General features: G+C 37.6%; 1 pseudogene; it reads right to left on the reverse strand.

The window, feature by feature from the left end:
* Positions 1-4231: 4231 nt before the first annotated feature.
* On the reverse strand, positions 4232-4770 carry LOC119539099 (annotated as a pseudogene).
* Between the last annotated feature and the right edge of the window lie 1295 nt (positions 4771-6065).

A 6065-nucleotide genomic window follows, 5' to 3' on the forward strand; every position in this document is an offset into this window, starting at 1 on the left:
CTCTAAGAAAAGTATACAGTCTTCTCTATTAACAGGTTTCTGAAACAAACACAGTCCATTTGGTTCCAAGATCGAAAGTAATTGTACATTGACAGCATACTTCCATTGTGATTTGCTAGAAAGTTTAGTTAGAAGGAAATATCAGCTTAATGGAAACACTTGCTAGATTTGTATTAATGAAATAGTATATCAAAATTTACATTAAATATAAATGATACCAATCGTCTCCTTTACTCTTGTGTTACTTTCCAACTGTTTTCCTGTCATTTTATGATGAAACTTTTCCTTGCTTCTGGAACAATCTAAATGATATGATTGGTATTGTGTTCTTACCTCAATGGTGAAAAAAAAAAAAATGATCCAATGCAGTTGTCTTCATCTGGACTATGCATTGCCTTAGAAGTACACAAAGTTTCCCCAGGGACTACACAAGTACACAGATATTTTTAAGGAAGACAAATTCCAGATCCTCAATTTCCAAGTGCATCCTGTCCTAATTTGATCTGTTTGTGAGCATTCCTGAAATGTGAATGTTATCCTTTTCCCTTTTTCTTTCACAAGTTTCCCTATCCAGCTTGAATTGCCCTTCTTATAATTGCACTTCTCATTTATATTGAACCTTGCATTTTCCAAGGAAGAAAAATCTCTGAGACAACAAACAAAGGAATATTTGAATACATGGGTGTTGGTGTTGAAAAAGTCAATTACTCTAAAGGCTGGGTTAAAAAAATTCCTTTGCATTGTGAATTGTTGCCAATTATTTGCTTTCAATGAACTTGAAGGAGGATTCAAATGAATTGCCTGATGACATCATTAGAAATTTTTATATTATATCATTATGTGATCTTGATATATAATTCTGAAAGAGTTAAAAAATTTCAGCAACATTGTTCTAACAAAACTTCTTCTATTTCCATGTACTTAAGTTATAAGAATAAATTTCTCAGGACTTGCCTTCTTCTCAAAAAAATGAAAGGGAAAAATAGAAATGAAATTGATGCTAAACCTATTTCATTTTAGAAATAAGCAACCCATCCATCTCACTAAAATCATTAGATATAAAATCGTACTTTACCTTAAATATTACTCTATTTATCAAAATTTGTTTCCCATTTATGTTGTTTTGATAAATCATAAATTTTTAGTGTTATAAATGCAACACAATCCTTAGAAAATATTCTAATACTTAGGGCATTATGGTCACAGGAAATAATTTTAAAATTCATCAATTTTAATTGCTTATACACACACACACACACACACACACACACACACACACGCATATAGTTAATGCTTCTAGCAGCTTTATCTGTAGTAGCCAAAAACTGGAAACAACCCAAACATTCATTAACGGGTGAATAAATTATGACGTAGCCACGCAATGGAATACTACTAAACAATGAAAGAAGAATGAATTACTGATGCATACAACACAGATACTCTCCAAATAACTATCCTCAGTGAAAGAAGACAGACAACAAATATACATACCCTATGACTCCATTTATACATAATTCTAGAAAATGCAAACTAACGTATAGTGACAAAGCAGATCAGCAATTGTCTGGGACTAAAGGAGGGGCCAGAGGAATTATAGGAGAGCACAAGAAAACTTTTGGAGATGGCAGATATATTCAATATCTTGATTGTAGTTGTTTCATGGTGTATACAGATGTCAAATTTTACCAAATTATACACTTAATTAAAATAAAAGTCATTGTTTTTTTCCCACTCTCCTTCTCCTATGAGTACACAGTACTGTTTGCCAGAGGTTAAATGACACATGATAATGTCATTACTCTTGCAACTAATGGAATGTGTGCTCACGTATTATTTTGTTTTAAAATTTTCTCAATAGACTAAGTATATGTATACAACCAGAGATATGCTAGAGCAGGATTGTACCAGCTTGCAAGAGCTGATTCGCACATCTGTTCCCAACTTCTAGTTTAGAGATGCCATTAGTGATAGCTTGAACTCAGCCATAATGCAAGGATTAGTACCACAGAAATTGGTAAATTGCATTGTTGTGTCCTGCTGAACCTGAAGCAGGACTCACCCAGAAAGAAGAAATAGGGGAAAACCCCCTGGGACTGCCCCAAACCACCCTGCAATGGGGAGGGTTGAGATTTCAAAGAATGCCAGGGTGATTAGTCCAAAAATAATTATTAGGGGAATGTTTTAGTTCTCTAAAGCTGCTGAAATGCAATATACCAGAAATTGGTTGGTTTTTACAATGGGTATTTATTAGTTTGCAAGCTTCGAGTTCTGAGGCCATGACAATGTCCAAATCTAGGCATCATCCAGACAAGACCTTCTTCCCAAAGACAGGCTGCTGGTTACCTGGGACTCCTCTGTCACATGGCAAGGCACATGGCAGTGTCAGCTGGTCTCTCCCTTCTCTCTCACTTCTGTATCGTTCTGTTTTCTGTGTGTTTCTCTCCATGCTTCTGTCTCTGAATTTCATCCTCTTACAGAGGACTCCAGTAAGAGGATTAAGACTCACCTGGAGCATGCCTCAACTGAAATAACCTAATCAAAAGGTCCCACCCACATTAGGTTTACACCTACAGGAACAGATTAGCTTTAAGAACATGATCTTCTGGGGGTACATACAGCTTCAAACCATGAACTTATAGTACAGAGAGCTTACGTAAAAAGAGCTGCAGCATCTCACGACAGAAAGACAACAAGTAGTTCTCCTGAGTGTGTCTGCACCTATGACGACTGCTCTACAAATTATATATGATTGAGGAACACAGGTGGCTAAGTGCCAGGCGCTTGCGTGCTAGTATTGGGAAAACATTTTGATATGTGCTCTTTTCTCAAAACAAGATGTGCCCACGGTGGGCTGTGCTCAAGGTTATAGCAGCCAAAGCTTGGTGTGCTTTCCAGGGTGTTATGGGAAGGGATGTCTGAGGAGGGCAGAGGCAAGGTCAGTCCTTGGTCAGGTGGGAGATGCTATATGTATCACATATGCTACTACCAATCAGTGTTTTTTTTCAGACAGTTGATTGTTAAACATTTTCCAGCTCCCCACTAGCTATAACCTACGTGAACAAAAGCTCATTGGAGTCCTTAATTTTTAACAGAGCAAAAGGGTCCTGAGACCAAAAACATTGAGGATGACTAAAGGAGAGGTTTGACGATGATGGGAAAGACTTGCCTTTATTTATGGAACTAGCAAGTATTACTAAAGAGAAAAGCAGAAAGAAAAAGATGAGATTTTCAGACACTCATCCCTATCAAGAAAACCTTTTGCAGGGATTCAAACTTTAGTTGCCTTCATCAACTGCCATCACTGCCATTCTGTCATAGGGTTCATTGTTGGCACAGCTTTCCCCCCAAGTCAGGAGAGTCTGGAGTTGAGTCATCCCTTTGTGAATTAATAGAACCCAAATTGCTGCTGTGAGGGATGGCACACACCAAGAATCTATCATCTTGTTTCCCCCATAGCTACTCATGGACAACAACAGCAAAAATGTAACTTTTAAGGTACTGCTTAGAAAAGAATAGCATAAGATGTTTTCTAGATAATGGGTTCTAAAACTAGTAAGTGTAGTAAGAGGTTCATGACACAAATATATTTGGATTAGGTGAATCAACCACCAAAATACCAAGATGTGATACCTTTACCAACAACTCTGAGACAACTGAAGTATGCAAGAAGCTTTAGAGCCAGCACTCTTTCCTTCTGTTCTTCAGTGCCAGCCTGAGTTTTTGTAAGTGACCCACACACTTTTAACTATTTAATATGGTGTGGAGTGTACCAGTGTGCTAATGTTCCATCATCTCAATTGAGAGATCTCAAGAAGGGACAAGGCTGAAATTTAAAAAAATATATATTAAAATTAAAAGATTTCCATTAAATAAATCTGTAATACGTTGATTGTGTTGCAGAATCCTATCTTCCTGTTCTGTCACATGCCAGAAATATACACCTTAGGGCTTTTCTTGTCTTCACTGCATAGAGGTCTGATCACTTGTCACTAAAAATGGGAATTTGCTAGTGTATTTCAGCCAGCTTCTTCAGGTCTATATCTGAATACACAATCATTTCTTCAGTGCCAGCTTTGGCTAGGATCTCACCCCAGGGGTTCATGACTCTGCTGTGCCTGCAGGAAACATAGGGGAGGCTTGGTCATCCCAGGCAGGAGATGCAGTGGCCACATACACCCGATTATCAACAGCCCAGCCTCGTTGAAGCAACTCCCAGTAGAATGGGCTGTGGTCAAATTAAAAGCTCTAGGATGTACCAACAGCTGGCAGCCTCTCTGTGCGAAGATTTGTACAAGTTTTGCAAAATGGATGCCATAGCAGATGCCCAGGCCCCCTATGCAATAAGGACTATCACACGTGGAGAATCTATCACCAGGACCCAATGTCTGAGATTATTGAAATTTAATTTTCCCTGGAACATCAGTGTCAAACAGACAGATTTTTCTGTAATTTACCAGGAAAGTTCTATCAGGCCCAAACGCGGCACAGGTATTATATAATTTTCCAGCATCCTCTTCAGGAACGGACCCTCCAGTGAGATACACCCTGCACTCCTTTGCTACTTCAGAAAGCATGTGTGTGGATTCACCAGGATTTTTCTCTGGATACTCAAGAAAATACTTAGTGCCATATGAAGAATTAAAGCATTCTGGCAGAGAAAATATTTTGGCATCTTGCTTCACAGCCTCACAGACAAGGCCACAAGCTCGGGTGACGTTATGATTGGATGGAAGAAACTTAAAGCTGAATGAGAGCCAAGAAAGTGGCCATGGCTCTCCCTGGAAGCACATTCGTTGGCGCGCTCTGAGAGGAGGCCTCAGGGCAGAGGTGTCTAGGCAGACCTACAGATATATTTTGATGTAGCAAAATATGGTGAGATAATCAATAAAATACTTTTAAGGATGCATAAAGATAAGATTCTGCAGAGAATGTCAAAGACAAAGATAAAGAAATTGTATGAAGTTTTCCACTGTTAAAGGCGTGCTTGTCCGTGTATCGTTGAAAGGAATGATGATACTCACAAATTGCTAAGATATAAGTTTCTTGTTAAGGAAGAGCTTATTCATATATCATTTAAAGGGATGATGATAGTCACAAATTGCTAAGATATTAAGAGTCCACTACATTTGAGAGTGATGTAACAGTTGATTTTAAATATTTACAATATACCAGAAATCATATCCTTTGTAATTGTATAAAATAATCATGAAAATTTTTAGACATCAATTTAAAATTTATGTGGTGATAGAAATTTTTTTAAAAATTCCCTTAGTGCATGTGTAAACGTTAAAAAAAATAATGATGTAGTAGAAAAAGACTATGAAACACTCTTTAGAAGAATAATGTTTTTGCAGGAACAATCTTCATCAGAAGGCAAGATTATGCAATGCTGAAGCTGAAAGCTAAAGTCCTCACAATGACCTATGAAGCCCTTTACTATGTCCACCATCCTCTCTTCTCTACTACTTCCCTGCCCTGATCACTACACTTCAGTCATACTGGGCTTCTTGTTATTCTTCAGATACACTAGTCAAGGTCTGGTTTCATTCTTTGTGTAGCTTGTTCCCTCTACCTGAAGCACTCTTGCCCCAGATATTCTTAGGTTTTGCCCATTGCCTCCTTCAAGTCATTGTCACCTGCTCATTGAGGACCACCCTTATCATCCCACATAAAATTGCAAACTTCTTATCACCAACTCTCTCCTCCTCCACTCCTGCTTCATATTTTCCATGACACACAGTACTTCTAACACATCATGCAATTGAGATATTTATTGTATTTTTAGACTCTACCCAACTCTAGAATGCAAGCTTTATGAAAGCAGAAACTTTTGTCTCTTTTGTTCACTGTTATGTATCTCCAGTGCCTAGAAGAGTACTTAAAATTTAGAAAGCATTCAATAAAAGATGTTGAATTTATGAATACACAAGTTGTTTCTGAGATTTATGCACTGTATGACAAAAGCTTCTTTAGAAGGCATTGAAAAAAATAATAAATTTAATTTTCAAAAGAATCTTACAGCCTTTGTCAGCAGGAATAATGAGGGTCTACCATATAGTGATTAA

This window comes from Choloepus didactylus, chromosome 1 (genome assembly GCF_015220235.1).
Source record: "Choloepus didactylus isolate mChoDid1 chromosome 1, mChoDid1.pri, whole genome shotgun sequence".
NCBI classification, from domain to species: domain Eukaryota; kingdom Metazoa; phylum Chordata; class Mammalia; order Pilosa; family Megalonychidae; genus Choloepus; species Choloepus didactylus.